The sequence below is a fragment of the Staurois parvus genome, unplaced genomic scaffold (genome assembly GCF_062004578.1).
Source record: "Staurois parvus isolate SC_StPar_1 unplaced genomic scaffold, SC_StPar_1.0 ptg001451l, whole genome shotgun sequence".
NCBI classification, from domain to species: domain Eukaryota; kingdom Metazoa; phylum Chordata; class Amphibia; order Anura; family Ranidae; genus Staurois; species Staurois parvus.
Window position 1 is genome coordinate 1,532,812 of NW_028319247.1, and position 18,473 is coordinate 1,551,284.

The 18,473-nt window shown below is 44.4% G+C and overlaps 1 protein-coding gene across 1 annotated transcript in view; it reads left to right on the top strand.

Moving 5' to 3' along the window:
- LOC149435916 (uncharacterized) overlaps window positions 1-18,473 on the top strand; it is a 256,377-nt gene that overhangs the window by 43,199 nt on the left and 194,705 nt on the right. The gene's annotated exons all lie outside the window — the stretch shown is intronic.

Consider the following 18,473-nt stretch of genomic DNA (forward strand, 5'->3'; position numbering starts at 1 on the left):
GACTCTTATAACCTACCCAGAGCCACAAATGGACCTTTTTCTTACTATTTTGCTTGACAGGAACTTGTGTACTGTGAATGTTTTTGTGTAATTAGGTACTTACACACCTATATCTTCTGGTAATCAGGAGTGAAAAGCTGAGTTTTCTATGCAGTGTCTAAGCCAGACATGGCATAGAGAGCAGGAGAGCTTGACATTCAGGCTCTGCTCGTGTGGTGTGTTCACTGTACGGGCAGAAAGATGCCTGTGAGCTATCTGCCAGTTGAAGATAACACAGGGGGCGCAAACACCTTACGCATTACCCCAGATTTATTGAAAGAAGTCAACAAAAGCCAAATGCATACTCGCAAACATCAAAGCTGATGTGTTTTGGGAGCTCTGAGGAAGGGGACACGTCCCCGAAATGCATCAGTTTGCCAACACTCCCAGCAGTTGGGAACCCACAACGTTGGTTGACCATCAGTCATTCGTGTCATGCTCTTTACCTTTTGATGTTTGTGAGTATGCATTTCTCTTTTGTTGATTTCTTTCAATAAATCTTGGGTAATGCGCTAGGTGTTTGCGCCCCCCTGTGTGTTCTCTTTCATTTTGCGTTTTGAACCCCCTGTCTGAGGAGGGTTGCACCACCTAACCACCATCCCGGAGGAATACTATCTCTGCTTTGCTTTTGAGCGCTGAAGAAGTTGTTTGTGTACTTGTACATCTATCCTAGATTGTAAGCTCCCAGGATCAGCCCCTCCCTCTTAGATTGTAAGCTCCCAGGATCAGGGCCCTCCTATCCCTCTTGTTCTGAACTGTATTGTTGCTGTATTGTCTCCCGTTATATTGTAAAGCGCTGAGCAAACTGTTGGCGCCATAAATCCTGTATAATAATAATATAATAATCTATCTACCAGTTTACTGGGAAGACAGTTCACACATCCTGTACCCCAGGTCCAATCTGGAGAGGATTTGCAGCAGTTTTCTTTCATGAAATCTGCTGCAATGCCTTAGATTATTCAGTGCGGTACCTGTGCCAGTTCCTTTTATACTCTGAAATAGAAATTGGCGCCAATGGAGCACCTAGACCTGAATATGGTCTGTCTGCTTTGTGAATGTGGCACAGGTCAGTCCGGCCAGTTTCCTGTGCCATTATAATGGAGCAAGCTTTGTAAATTCATCCCCCAATGTGGTTGTTGAAGAAAGCTTATTTATGTGAAAAAAATCATGTTTTGTTTTATTGAATAAATGGATTTAAAACAGAATCTTGCACAGAGCCAAACACCTGTGTAATTCTGATGGAAGCCTCTGTTCTTGTGCCAAAAAGTAGCATAGGGAAGCTGAACCTGTTCGCTAAGACACCATAGACCTAGTATACGTCAGATGAGTTTGGAAAAGGCTGCTTTCCCCGGGGTCTAATCACAACAGTGTTCTGCTTTGTGACCTTGCTCCCTTGGATTTCATCATCCTAAGTCTGCATGTCACCAGCTGGACTGGAAACTAGTCGGATCCTGAAGGTGGACTTTAATGTCCAGGCAAAGCCCAGCAACGTTACTGGCCTCAGGCAGCCCTGGCCGCTTGGCGAGCCATTGACTTGGTGGGTGGTGGGGATGTTGAATTTTTTTTTTGTTGCTAATCAGCAGCCGAAAACAAATATAATGTTTGTTTTTTTTTTTCTCTTTTTCGCAAAACTGGAAAACCCCTACCTCCTAAATTGCGTCTTTGCTCAGTTCTACCTTGAATGCATGAACGATCCATCTTGCTTTAATGCTAGGTGTCTGATAGCATGCTTGTTTTGTAGTTGGTAACAAGCTGGCTTTTGATTGGTGATTGTTGGGAAACCAGTCTTTGTCTTATGCACTCGTCTTCATAATTGAAACCTTATTGGGTCTTAGGGAAATCAATGTCTGCTAAATCATTTTGCAAAACGTTATACTTAAGCCCGGGTTCACACTGATGCGGTGCGGAATTCGCAGCATGTTCTGTTCAAATTCCGCACCGCATCAGAATCGCACCCCGTTCATGCGAACCGCTCGGTGTAGAGCTATTCACCCTGAGTTCAACACAGAGGAAAGGGGGGCGCTCTTTACGTCTGGAGGAAAGAAATTTAATCTCCAAACACGGAAAGGTTTCTTCCCAGTAAGAGCAGGGAAAATGTGGAATAGACTCCCTTAAGGGCTCGTTCACACTTGGCTGTTTTGCCAACGCTTGCCAAACGCCCCTATAGCGTTTGGCAAGCGTTGGTCCGGCGTTTGCGGAGCGTTTTTTAACGCTCGGCAAATGCTTCGCAAACGCCGCATGCGTGGTTTAGCGGTGGTTGCTAGGCGTTTGCCGAGCATTATTAACGCCCCACAAACGCCTATAATGCAGTTTGAGTGGTGCTACCTCTCCGCAAACGCCCCGCAGCCGCGTCACAACTGCACCGCAAACGCCGACCGGGCGTTTGCGGAGCGGCACCATAGACGAGAATAGGAGGCTTCAACGCCTCCAGACTCGTCCAGAGGCGTCCGTTTTGCCGCAACGCGACGCAACGCAAACACTCCCGTTAGAACAGCACCATGTGCTGTAATGTGCAGAATTGGCAGAGGCGTTTGGGAAGCGGTAAAAATGCTTCCCAAACGCCTCTCTGCCGCCTGCACACAGCGCTAGTGTGAACGTAGCCTTAGAGTTGGTTGTGGCCAGCTCAGTGGATTGCTGTAGGAAAGTCCTGGATTCTTTCTTGGACACACAGAATATAACTGGATATAACATCTATAGGTAAAGTTGATCCAGGGAATATCCGATTGCCTCTCGGGGGAACGGGAAGGAATTTTTTCCCCAGCAGGAGCAAATTGGATCGTGCTTTGCTGGGGGGGTTTGCCTTCCTCTGGATCAACTGTGGCTGTAGGATTATAACTTCCTTTTTTTTCTATGGTTGAACTGGATGGACTTTAGTCTTTTTTCAGCCAGACTAACTACATGTAACACTATGTGTATGTTAAGCTAACAACACCCTGAAAGCGGTCTGCAAAATGCGGTGCGATGTGCACAATCGGATCGCATAGGTATTCTAGTGCGGACCCATAAAAGGGTCCTGCATGTTTTTGGTGTGGTGCGAATAGAGCCATACAAAATGTATGACTCCGATCGCACCGTACACAAATCGCATTTGATTTGCACAGGAACGTGGTGCGGTTCCTTTGCGAATCGCATGCAATATACCGCACCGCACATATGTGAACCCGGGCGTAAGGCATGATGGCTTTATTAGTCAAGGTATATAAACACGAAGCCTGTAGTGCTGACAATATTGTGAGCTGGATGGGAATGCTGAAATCCAGAGGTCTAAGTACCCGCTGACTGAGTGCCAGTTCTGGGCTTAGAATACAGCATGTATCGCTCTTTCCTTGTGGTTCCGAGCTGTCTCTCTACACATCCAGTCCGGGGCAGAGGACTGGAAAAAGGAGAACCCAGCCAGAAGCCACGAGCTGCTTGTGGTTGTGTAGTGGCTGGAAATACAACATGTTAATTGATTTTCTGCCCGTGCACTTTGTCATCTTCTTAGTGCAATTACTTCTTATTTACAAACAGACATATTCACCGCCAAGGCCAAGCGAATGACTTAAAAGTCATCCTTGATGTCTGCGGAAATTCTGGCATTTTTTTTTTTTTTGTGCTCCAAAAATTACATTGTAATTATGTTACGTGCATAATGCTTACCCTAAGCTTTTCCATTCCATTTATACAGACTGGATGGCATGTATACTGCCTCTGGCCGGCTCTCTGCAATTATCTGAAGTCTCTCCTCTAATACCCTGAGGAAAATTCTTTGTTTCCTCAGATTGCCCCACATAAATGTATTCCATGATGCCTTTGTGGATTTCCGGGTATGAAACAGAATCTAGAGGAGACGATAGAAGGTTTGTGCGGAGAATCTTTTGGGTTTAAGGAATTCTTGTGGGAAAGTGCAGGTTGGGAAAAGTATTGGAGCCATGTGCTCACAGGACTCTGTCATCCTGACCCCTGGGGGAACACTGTGTTTTCTCAGCAACGCTCTGTTCTCTTGCTTGGGTTTGGATGTTAAAGTAGGCCTAGACTCCGGCAACCTTGTTAGTGGAATAGTGCAAGATTAGTATGTTTTGTATGATAAAACAAATAGTAGGAATTCCACACAGGGGTCTTGGCCCATTTCATATCCCCTATACTGTATGAAACATGCAAAGTTATTGTAAGGATCTATTAAACAAAGAATAAACAACATGTTATGCTCTGAACTTTTCCAATGGGGGCAATAGTTCTGGTGACACTTAATTTGCGTGGATTATCTCTCACTTTCCATTAAAGTGTTTAACCCCCGTGAACACCAATGATGGTGCACTATTCCTCCCACTGACACCAATGATGGGGCACTATTCCTCCCACTGACACCAATGATGGGGCACTATTCCTCCCACTGATACCAATGATGGAGCACTATTCCTCCCACTGATACCAATGGTGGGGCACTATTCCTCCCACTGATACCAATGATGGGGCACTATTCCTCCCACTGACACCAATGATGGGGCACTATTCCTCCCACTGAAACCAATGATGGGGCACTATTCCTCCCACTGACACCAATGATGGGGCACTATTCCTCCCACTGACACCAATGATGGGGCACTATTCCTCCCACTGACACCAATGATAGGGCACTATTCCTCCCACTGACACCAATGATAAGGCACTATTCCTTCCATTGATACCCATGATGGGGCACTATTCCTCCCACTGATACCAATGATGGTGCACTATTCCTCCCACTGACACCAATGATGGGGCACTATTCCTCCCACTGACAACAATGATGGGTCACTATTCCCACTGACACCAATGATAGGGCACTATTCCCCCCACTGACACCAATGATGGGGCACTATTCCTCCCACTGACACCAATGATGGTGCACTATTCCTCCCACTGACACCAATGATGGGGCACTATTCCTCCCACTGACAACAATGATGGGTCACTATTCCCACTGACACCAATGATAGGGCACTATTCCCCCCACTGACACCAATGATGGGGCACTATTCCTCCCACTGACACCAATGATGGGGCACTATTCCTCCCACTGATACCAATGATGGAGCACTATTCCTCCCACTGACACCAATGATGGGGCACTATTCCTCCCACTGATACCAATGATGGGGCACTATTCCTCCCACTGATACCAATGATGGGGCACTATTCCTCCCACTGACACCAATGATGGGGAACTATTCTCCCAGTGACACCAATGATGGGGCCCTATTCCTCCCACTGATACCAATGATGGGCCCTATTCCTCCCACTGATACCAATGATGGGGCACTATTCCTCCCACTGACACCAATGGTGGGGCACTATTCCTCCCACTGATACCAATGATGGGACACTATTCCTCCCACTGACACCCATGATGGGGCACTATTCCTCCCACTGACACCCATGATGGGGCACTATTCCTCCCACTGATACCAATGATGGGGCACTATTCCTCCCACTGATACCAATGATGGGGCACTATTCCTCCCACTGACACCAATGATGGGGAACTATTCTCCCAGTGACACCAATGATGGGGCCCTATTCCTCCCACTGATACCAATGATGGGCCCTATTCCTCCCACTGATACCAATGATGGGGCACTATTCCTCCCACTGACACCAATGATGGGGCACTATTCCTCCCACTGATACCAATGATGGGACACTATTCCTCCCACTGACACCCATGATGGGGCACTATTCCTCCCACTGACACCCATGATGGGGCACTATTCCTCCCACTGACACCCATGATGGGGCACTATTCCTCCCACTGATACCAATGATGGGCACTATTCCCCCCACTGATACCAATGATGGGCACTATTCCTCCCACTGATACCAATGATGGGCACTATTCCTCCCACTGATACCAATGATGGGGCACTATTCCTCCCACTGATACCAATGATGGGGCACTATTCCTCCCACTGATACCAATGATGGGGCACTATTCCTCCCACTGACACCAATGATGGGGAACTATTCTCCCAGTGACACCAATGATGGGGCCCTATTCCTCCCACTGATACCAATGATGGGCCCTATTCCTCCCACTGATACCAATGATGGGGCACTATTCCTCCCACTGACACCAATGATGGGACACTATTCCTCCCACTGATACCAATGATGGGACACTATTCCTCCCACTGACACCCATGATGGGGCACTATTCCTCCCACTGACACCCATGATGGGGCACTATTCCTCCCACTGACACCCATGATGGGGCACTATTCCTCCCACTGACACCCATGATGGGGCACTATTCCTCCCATTGACACCAATGATGGGACACTATTCCTCCCACTGATACCAATGATGGGGCACTATTTCCCCCACTGATACCAATGATGGGGCACTATTCCCCCCACTGATACCAATGATGGGCACTATTCCTCCCACTGACACCAATGATGAGGCACTATTCCTCCCACTGACACCAATGACGGGACACTATTCCTCCCACTGATACCAATTATGGGGCACTATTCCTCCCACTGATACCAATGATGGGGCACTATTCCTCCCACTGATACCAATGATGGGGCACTATCCCTCCCACTGACACCAATGATGGGGCACTATTCCTACCACTGATACCAATGATGGGGCACTATTCCTCCCACTGATGCCAATGATGGGGCACTATTCCTCCCACTGATACCAATGATGGGGCACTATTCCTCCCACTGATACCAATGATGGGGCACTATTCCTCCCACTGATACCAATGATGGGGCACTATTCCTCCCACTGACACCAATGATGGGGCACTATTCCTCCCACTGATACCAATGATGGGGCACTATTCCTCCCAATGATGGGGCACTATTCCTCCCACTGACACCAATGATGGGGCACTATTCCTCCCACTGATACCAATGATGGGGCACTATTCCTCCCACTGACACCCATGATGGGGCACTATTCCTCCCACTGATGCCAGGACCTTTTCTACTCACACTGGACGCAGTCCGGCTCCCCTAAGGTTTGAAGGACAGTAAACCGGCCCCTTGTTTAGAAAGTCTGTATCAGAATTTATGTTTCATTGTGATGGCCATATCATCCTTTTTCTGGATGAACCTTTTCTCAAATCTGGGCAGCCAGACTTCAACGTAACCCAAAAACTTTTCCAGTTATTTTTTTGCTTTTCATCGTGATAAATGTTTTGAATGTCGCCTTAGACACAACCCAGACAAGGGAAAAGTAATTTTTCCCTCCCTCATAGTTTGAACTCCAGGAACCTGGAACGTGCTTTTAAATCAAGAGTGGACCAAATGTGGAAAGAACGAATGTGCTCAGAGCGTAGGAGCCCAGGGATAGGACTGCTCTGTCAGGCAGATAAATGATGCCTAGAAAGGTTCAAAGGCTTTGGCTGTTTCTCCAATGCTTCCTGAGGACCCCATGTGAATTACAGATCAGCCTGCTAAATTCTCCAGCACCCTTCCAACCCAGGCCTTCTACATATGCTCCACTCCCTAATGGGGAAAGAGCTTGCAGATTTTAACCCCTAGGGCTGGGATAACAGTGTGGATAAGAGACGGGAACAATTATCTCCTGACAGGACACTGATGAACCCCAGGATACAGTCCAGTTCATCTTCCCTTTGATTTTAGCTGCTCTCAAGTACATGGCTCCATCTGAAAAATCTCTGATCCCAGGTTCCCACCCATTCATCAGCAGTGACATATTGTAGACGTGGTTATTGTTGAACTGTTAACCAGCCGATCTATTGTACAGTACCACCCATCTGTCACTTGTTTGGACTTCTATCTTTTTACTAAAGTGGTTTAAAAAAAACAAAAAACAAATACAAAATCATTTGTATATAGTATATTAATCAAACTATAGGGTATATATTGACGTTCCGTTGATGATACCGGTATCGGGGCAACCCTAAATATAGGGATTAAAATCAGGGCTTAAAATTTCAAGTCCTGAGCTACTAGCCAGGCCTTAGAGTTACTCGCCACCAACAAACACACACAAACAGAGACACCTGTACACACACACAGACACACACAGAAACATGTACACACACGCACAGAGAAACATGTACACAAACACATATACAGACATGTATACACACACAAGCACGTACTCACATGCATACACACAGATAATGTACATACACAGAAATACACACGCACAGACACATGTACATACATACACAGACACATGTACACACAGACACATGTATGTACATACACACAAACACACACGTACATGCACACACACACACCGACACATGTACACACACTTACATGTACATACATGCAGACACATGTACAGATACAGACATGTATGTACACACAGACACGTACAATTGTACATGCAGACACAGACACACACAAATACACACACATGTACACGTGTACACACACACACACACACCCCCATAAAATGTTGCAGTACTTCGTTGTTCACTCACAGAGCCGGGTACTGCACTCTAGAAGGAGGCAGAGAGCACAGCACACACTCCTTGCTTTGCTTTCACTGCACTCAGCTATTGAGCAGTCTGATGGCTCCCGGTGCCAATGACAGATCCGGCCTAAGCTTCGAGCCTACTCAGCAAGACAGCCCTGGGGGACACACTCGCCCCCACCATAATTTCCACTCGCCATTGGCGAGCAGGCAAGTGGAAATTTCAAGCCCTGGATTAAATGATGTTCGATGTGGATTTGAGACGGGCGGACTGACAACTCATGGGGCCCCCGGGCAATAGGGGATCATGGGGCCCGTCTGTCCTTGCCCAAACTCAAAAAAGCCTATGAAAAAGGTACCAGGGGCATCTCGTGGGGCCCCCTACTGACCCTGGGCCCTCGGGCAGTGCCCGAGTTTCCAAATGGTCAGTCCGCCCCTGATTTGAGAACAGTCGTAATTTGGTATTTGTGTTTTGCTGAATTTAGAGATCTTTGTACTAGTATATTGTGTATTCTGAGGATCTCCATATTATCTGCCTAATGTTAATCAATTTGGGACATGGTTTGTTGGTTGGTGGTGGGGGGGGGGGGGTTGTTCTGGTCTACAAGGTGGTTCCAGGCCATTTTGCACAGCTCATAAAATGTCTTATGTCTCTGGGCACTGGTTATTGGTTGTCACATCTATTAAGGAGCTGACATTAGCCGCCCCAGAGGGTTGTCACTGTCTGGCATCCACTTCAGGTTGTGACACATTGGATTGTGGTATAAACACCCGTCAGATGTATATATGCCCTTGTGTCCTGCTGGGAGTCCATTCTCTTCACATCGGGCCAGACACATCCAGCCTCCAGAGACAGGCACAGCACATCATAGCGAAGTCCTGCAGATGACACAGAGCAGAGCCACAGTGTGTAGTGGAGAACAAGCCTTTGATGTGTCCTGAGCCGCCCGCTGAGAGTTCCCTCCGCTGCTACTGACTTGTGAGCACAAATAACTCGGTAATAAATCTGCACCTAAATCCACCACACTTCAAATCCAATGCACTGTCTGAAGGCGTTTTCCCACTAATGTGCAGGCAAACCTGTACTTGGGGGAAATGTGGAGGCTGACATTGCTGATGTCTTTCTGAAAATACTAGATGCCTGGCCACTGTGCCGATCCTTGGTTTTAATTCTGTCGGAATTATTATACAGGATTTATATATTATTATTATACAGGATTTATATATTATTATTATACAGGATTCATATATTATTATTATACAGGATTCATATATTATTAATATTATACAGGATTTATATATTATTATTATTATACAGGATTTATATATTATTATTAGACAGGATTTATATATTATTATTAGACAGGATTTATATATTATTATTATTATACAGGATTTATATATTATTATTATTATACAGGATTTATATATTATTATACAGGATTTATATATTATTATTAGACAGGATTTATATATTATTAGACAGGATTTATATATTATTATTAGACAGGATTTATATATTATTATTATTATACAGGATTTATATATTATTATACAGGATTTATATATTATTATTAGACAGGATTTATATATTATTATTATTATTATTAGACAGGATTTATATATTATTATTAGTATTATACAGGATTTATATATTATTATTATTATACAGGATTTATATATTATTATTATACAGGATTTATATATTATTATTAGACAGGATTTATATATTATTATTAGACAGGATTTATATATTATTATTAGACAGGATTTATATATTATTATTATACAGGATTTATATATTATTATTATTATTATACAGGATTTATATATTATTATTATTATACAGGATTTATATATTATTATTATTATTAGACAGGATTTATATATTATTATTAGACAGGATTTATATATTATTATTATACAGGATTTATATTATTATTATTATTATTATACAGGATTTATATATTATTATTATTATACAGGATTTATATATTATTATTATTATTAGACAGGATTTATATATTATTATTAGACAGGATTTATATATTATTATTATACAGGATTTATATTATTATTATTATTATTATACAGGATTTATATATTATTATTATTATACAGGATTTATATATTATTATTATTATTAGACAGGATTTATATATTATTATTAGACAGGATTTATATATTATTATTATACAGGATTTGTATAGCACCAACAGTTTGCGCAGCGCTGTACGAAACATGTTTCTGACCTGGAGAAAGTGTCCAGCACTCAAAGTAAGGATGAAATCACAAAAACTGATCTGCATACTTGTTTTTGGGTCCGCATCTTTCGAAAGTATCGAACATGATAAAATCGGGATGAGAGCCAGGCAATAAGAATTTTTCGGAGAGGTCAGCAAAAAGAACCTCCATATTAGGTAATGTAAATACATTACAACCAGTGTCAGTACTTTTTCAGTCAGAATTTGGGCCAGTCTGCCATTGCTTCCCCAGTGGGGCTCCCAAGCCTTAATGTGGCTGTAAACCCTTCCATTTACCCAGCGAAGTGACTGGCCTCAGGTGAAACAAATCCTCCTACATAAGTTGTACCTCTTTATCTGTACAGTACAGAATTTAGACTGTATTTCTCAGCTTAAGAAGACAGGGGGCAGGGATCTGATGTCACAAAGTTCATAGCATAGAGCAGGGAGTAGAGTGTAATCTGAGAGCTGAGTGGAGGCAATGGACACACCCACCTCTACACAGTCTGTTAGAGAAACATACAGAGCTGAGGCTGTTATCTGCTGTGTGTGTGTTTATCTATAGCTTTCTCTTTTCTACAGCCATTCAAACTGCATCATTTATACAGCTTGTCTGAGCTTTCAGAAAAAAAGAGGTTGGAGAGATGAAGTTACACTCTGCATAGCTCAGTGAGGAGAACATCCAAACAAGAGGTAATAGTGCTACTACTGCAAAATCTCATATAGATAGGATGAGATCCAGATACCTGTGCCTGGACTCACGAGATCCTTGCCGTCTATTAATTCAGAAAGAGTACGAGTCCGGCACCAAAGCATCTTGAGAATAAAGGAATCACTTTATTTCTCCTTTAAGACATAAAAAGGAATCGATTCCTTGTAAAAGATTGAGGCTTTTGAGGAGAACTCTGAGAGCTGATTGGAGGGAATAGACCCCCCACCCTCCACACAGCTCACAGGAACAGAGCTGAGGCTGTCAATCTGATGCAGCTCCCTCCCCTGTCATCATTTTGTTCTTGGTGTCAGAAAAACTTGTCAGAATTGATTCCTGATGATAGCAGAGGAACGAAGCAGCAGAAAAATGAAACTTAATTCTCTGGACTGAGACAAGTGCACACTATAGAGGGATATGCTTTTGTTCCTATTTCATGTCTGAGATTTACAACCACTTTAATAGGAAAATCCCAGCATGGCCCGAAACATTTAGGTCAGCACAAGGTAATGCCTGAAAAGCTTGGAATTGTGGCTCAATACACTCTTTCCTAACTGACATTAGGAGGGTCCATAGCAGGTGCCTAAAATGCTTGCCAAGTGCCCCCTTTCTGTGTTTCAGCTCCTGGATAATATCCCTTATTATCCTTGTTTAATTCAAAGTAGATTAGTGTAACAAGCATGTCCTATCAATCAAAACACAGCATATGGGGTGATTTCCTGTGCTGGTGTTGTGTCACAACCTGCCATTTCACTATAAACTAGCAGTTTGCATCTAGTTCCTTCTGAAGCGAGTGTTTTCGGTTGGAGTAGAGAATAGATTAATGGAGAACTACAGATTAAATGAACAGTAGAACATGTGTAGCAGCAGTCATTGATACCAGTTCACACTTTTTTCTCCTTTACTATATCCGGTCTCCCTGGACCCTGTATTCACTATATCTGGTCTCCCCAGACAATGTATTCACTATATCTGGTCTCCCCAGACAATGTATTCACTATATCTGGTCTCCCCAGACAATGTATTCACTATATCTGGTCTCCCCAGACAATGTATTCACTATATCTGGTCTCCCCAGACAATGTATTCACTATATCCGCTCTCCCCGGACCCCGCATTCACTATATCCGGTCTCCCCGGACCCCGCATTCACTATATTCGCTCTTTACGGACCCTGCATTTACTATATCTGTTCTGCCCGGACCCGGTATTCACTACATCTGCTCTCCCTGGACCCAGCATACACTATATGCAGTCTCCCCGGACCCCACATTTACTATATCCGGTCTCCCCGGACCCTGCATTCATTTATCTGGTCTCCCTGGACCCCGCATTTACTATATCCTGGTCTCCCTGGACCCTGCATTCACTATATCTGCTCTCCCCGGACCCCGCATTCACTGTATCTGCTCTCCCTGGACCCCGCATTCACTATATCTGCTCTCCCTGGACCCTGCATTCACTATATCTGCTCTCCCTGGACCCTGCATTCACTATATCTGCTCTCCCCGGACTCTGCATTCAATATATCCGGTCTCCCCGGTCCCCACATTCACTATATCTGGTCTCCTCGGACCCCGCATTCACTATATCTGCTCTTCCGAGACACTGCATTCACTATATCCGCTCTTCCCGGACCCTGCATTCGCTATATCCGCTCTCCCCGGACCCCGCATGCTATATCCGCTCTCCCCGGACCCCGCATTCACTATATCCGCTCTCCCCGGACCCTGCATTCGCTATATCCGCTCTCCCCGGACCCTGCATTCACTATATCTGCTCTCCCCGGACCCCGCATTCACTATATCCGCTCTCCCTGGACCCCGCATTCACTATATCCAGTTTCCCTGGACCCTGCATTCACTATATCCACTCTCCCCGGACCCCGCATTCACTATATCCGCTCTCCCTGGACCCCGCATTCACTATATCCACTTTCCCTGGGCCCTGCATTCACTGTATCTGGTATCCCACAGTACACAGATTATGCAAATGAAATTATTTTAGTAAATATAAACTGCTAAATACCTTTTTATGACCAACAGTATATAGCAGTCTTGTGACAGCTGAACAGTGATTAAAGCTTGTAGGAGGAGTTTTTATTCTCGTCTGACTGTCCTATGAGGTTGCATGACCCCTGACCCTCTGTCTGGAGAGTGCTGATTGGCCCTATGCCGATCACATGCACCCTCTTTAGCAACACACACCAAACTGAGCATGTGCAGAGTGATTCCAAGAGCTATGTGCTATCAGTAGATGGACTGGGGACATCCAAATAATGGGAGGATCAGAGAACACAGAATCAAACAGACATTTTACAGAGACGGACAATTTTGAGAAAAGTAACAATATTTTTGACTTTTTGCTATTAAACACGTCCAGTAAAAAAAGTTTAAAATCAAATTTCGTCATAAATTTTGGCCAAAATGTATTCTGCTCCATGTCTTTGCTAAAAAAAAAATCCTAATACGTGTAAATTATTTTTAATTAATTAATTAAATTAATTAATTACTTTTATTAATTTAATTAATTTTGTTTATGTGAAAGTTATAGCGCTTACAATTGGAAGTATAGATACTGGGATTTTTTTTAAATTTTTATTTTTACTAGTAATGGCGGCGATCAGCGACTTATAGTGGGACTGTGGCAGGCATTCGGACACTGGGGGGGAACTGACTTGGTGTCACTGACATCCCCCAGTGACACCAATACAGTGATCAGTGCTAAAAAATAGCACTGATACTGTACTAATTTCACTGGGCAGTAAGGGGTTAACATAAGTGGCAATCAAAGGGTTAACTGTGTGCTGGGAATGTTTTACTGGGAGGCGGGGTCTGTGTGCTTCACTGTACTTACACTGCTCTGGATGGCTGTGCTGTACAGTGTGCCTGAGCTGACAGGAAGGAGGACTATTAGTAAACAAAACAGTTCTCCCCATGGGAGATTGTCGGAATTCTCCGGGCGCTGGCGAGTAATCACCGGCTGGGACCCAGTGATTGACAACTGCGGCCGTGAATGGCAGCTCAGGTAGGGCGCGCACACGCCCCCTACCTGGAAATTATTATTATACAGTATTTATAAAGTGCCAATAGTTCGCTCAGCGCTGTACATTACAAAGGGGGACAGAACATGTGACAGAACAATACCAATACAATGCAAAACATGAGGGGATTGAGGGCCCTGATCCTTGGAGCTTACAATCTAGGAGGGAGGAGATGGTGGCACAGGAGGAGATAGCTGTGGGGGATGGAGTGGTAGGAAGAGTGGAGGAGGTCGGCAAGTTAGCAGGGGGTGGGGTAGGCTTCCCCGAAGAGATGGGTTTTCAGGGTGCGCCTAAAGGAGAGGAGAGTAGGTGATAATCTGATGGGTTGGGGCAGAGAGTTCCAGAGGATGGGTGACACCCTGGAGAAGTCCTGGAGGCGGGCATGGGAGGAGGAGACCAGGGAACTAGAGAGAAGGAGGTCTTGTGAGGAGCGGAGTGTGCGTGTTGGGCGGTACTTGGATATTAGGTCGGTGATGTAGTTCGGGGCAGTATGGTGGACGGCTTTGTACGTCAGTGTTAGGATTTTGAATTTGATCCGTTGCGCAATGCAAAATCATGTATATATAGGTGATTTTGCGCACCCGTGCCGCCCTGTAGCAGTATTTATTCTATAGGGCAGTCGGGACGCAGTTAACCAGTGCTTTGCCACCTCGCTTGCCTCATGTATGAACAGAAACAAAAGCTGACACAGCAATGTGAAGATTTTCCTCTACTATAGGCTGTGCGCAGAGGCCACATAAGACCACCATGAAGGTACATGATCAATGCACAACACAGGCTGCTAGTAGGAAGGTTTATAATGCCTTTAAATCCAGAGCTACATTATTTGTGCCTTTTGGAATTATTCGGAGTTCCTGCCCCTGACTTGCAGTGAGGTTTCTGCAGAGTTGTATCACTGTAGCAGGTTACAGACTCTTTTCTTTTGTAGTGCTGTTTTCTATTTGCTGAGCTTTGACTGTTAGGTGTGGAGGATTTTGTTGCGGAACGCATCAAATTAATCTGTGTATGTTTTTTTTTTTTTTTTACATTCTGCAACATTTGAAATTCTGCAGCTCCAGCAACCGTTAATTCTTCACAATGGGAATTCTGTGCTGTAAAAATCTGGACTTCAGCCTAGAAAACCATTAGAAAAAAAAAAAAAGTTTAAAACCAGCATAACATACATATGTATGGATCACCTTCTGTTTTACTGGCCTAACCGAAAGCAATGTAACGCTTGTTTCACTTTTCCCCAATAAAAAGGCTCGCATTACACTTGTGAAGAGGTTGGCGTCTTCCAAGCTAATTAATACGGGTTCCCTTCCACCTCAGAATTTTCCACGCAGGGTTATCCTGGCGACATGGTGTCTGTAGCGCCCAGAAGAGAGTGTGTGCAGCATTCGTCTCACTTGTTGACAATGTGCTCAAGGCACAAAAGGCCGATGGAGGAAATGCTGGTGTTTCCAGCTCTATAGAGCCGTGCGCTGCTACAAAGGACTTCAAGAGTCTGCGTTATGTCACTGCTCAATTAGACTCCGGACTAACAGCACTTTGTTAGAGAGACAGTTTCCATGCTGTTTTCTAACTGGTTCTATGGCTGCGGGTTAACGGAGGGGGCACCACTTCTCTCTGTAAACCCCAGAACAAGTAAATAGAAGCAATCCCTCTTGTGGTATTGTGTTTCCAGTTTAACAAAGATAGCATAAGGCCCCGTTCCCCGATGTTATAGGCTGTTATTGTGGAATGATTATTATTAATAACCCTTCAGTATGTACAACTTATTCCAAAGCATTTTAACCACTTGTTCTCCAGAGGATCTACCTCCCGCCCCCTTCCTGACCAGGCCATTTTTTGCATTACGGCGCTGCGTTACTTATTTTATTTTTTATTTATTTCTTATACTTCTAAAGCGCCATCAATTTACACAGCACTTTACACATCTATTGTACATTCACATCAGTCCCTAACCCTCAAGGGGCGTACAATTTAACCCCTTTGCGCTGGCCGCACACAAATGTGCGGCCTCCCGGCGTTTGGGCCTAGACGCCGAGCGGCCGCACATTTGCGTCCATGTAACTAAATACATATGTGCTGAGAGCACGCGCCCTGCGCGCTCCCAGCACGCATGTGTGGTACTCATGGAAAGGTCCCGGTCCGCTCTTTCGATCGGGACCTTTCCCGATCATGTGACCGCCGTGACACGTCATCACGGCGGTCACATGATTGCTAAACCACGCCCCAACCGCCCCGCCTCCCGGCGTCTGAATCTCTTAAAGGGCCGGGAGGCGTCGACGGGAAGGGGTTAAGGTGTTACTTTAACTGACAATTGCGCGGTCATGCAACGCTACACCCAAATTAATTTTTTTTCACACAAATTGAGCTTTCTTTCAGTGGTATTTGATCGCCTGTGAGGTTTTAATTTTTTGCACTATTTAAAAAAAAAAAAAAATTTGAGAAAAAAAACTATATTTTTGACTTTTTGCTATTAAACACGTCCAGTAAAAAAATTTAAGAAAATCAAATTTCAGCATAAATTTAGGCCAAAATGTATTCTGCTCCGTGTCTTTGCTAAAAAAAAAAAAATCCCAATACGTGTAAATTAATTGGTTTACGTGAAAGTTATAGTGTCTACGAATGGCGGTATATATACTGGAATTATTTATTTAATTATTTTTACTAGCAATAGCGGCGATCAGCGACTTATAGCCTGACTGCGGCGGGCATTCTGACACTGGTGGGGAACTGACTTGGTGTCACTGAGTTCCTGCTCCCCCCGCAGCCGCCTTCTTCCTTCGCTGCTAACTCCATGCACTCTGATGCTCTGGGAAGGCAGGTTGGCATCCCATTGATTTTGATCTGGGCTTGTTGTACTTTCATCCCAGAGCATGGGCATGCGCTTCCCTGGTTTGAGGTTGAGGGCCACAGGTTGAACACCCCTGCTCTAGATGGATGGGGAACGGATCCCCCATTCGTCTGTTTTATCGGATCATCTCAGATTAGATGCAGGCGGGTGTAAACGAAGACATGTTCATCTACATCCGCCGCTCCATAGAGGACAATAAATGGTCCAATCGGTCCGCCTGTGTGAAAGGGGACTTATAGTGAACATCTTGAAACGTTTTAATTTTTTTTATATATCTGAGCAATACCCTGAAATATCTGCCTTTTGTCTGGAATTTTTCTTGCGCCTGTGGCCTCATGGCTGTGGTGAGGGGGCGGTGGTAAATTTCAGTGCCTCACATGGTTCTTTTTTTAATTTTTTTTTATCAACTTTATTTGCAGTGCACAGTGACACAGAGGCTGATTTACTAAAACTGGAGAGTGCAATATCTGGTGCAGCTGTGCATAGAAACCAATCAGCTTCCAGATTTTATTGTCAGCTTAATTGAACAAGCTGAAGTTAGAAGCTGATTGGCTGCCATGCACAGCTGCACCAGATTTTGCACCCTCCAGTTTTAGTAAATCTCCCCAATGGGATACTTTACTCATGTCATCTCACAGCAGCATGGTACATTGCTCTGGTGTGTGCTGACATGTGCTGTGCACTTTGATCAAATGCAGCATTTTTACATTTTATCACAGCTCACTGCACCGCACCTCTGGTTTGCATTGCAGTGTGAACAGGGTGCATGGAAAACTATTGCTTTTGTGTGCCCTAACGGTGACTGGCTTTCTTAAAATGCTGGAACATGCTAGTCCCTGCACTATGTGTGAATGAGCCCTGAAGGAGGAAAGCCAGGTCCTTATCAAGATTCCCATCTCCACATAATCACAATGTAGCGCAAGATATGGTCAGGTCATCTGGCCATAGATGGATTGAAATGTGGCCGGGTGAGCAAGGACAACTAATTATTGGCCAATATTATAAAGGGGAACGGTCAGGAAAGAAGTATGACAGTTGTCATGGCTGATTGATTTTATGACAGTGCAAGCTACCACTGACTTGTGGTCAGGAACCCAAAAGATACTTTATTTATACATTTATTTAATCTTAAACAAGATAAAAGACAGGATGGAATAAAATATACCCCCT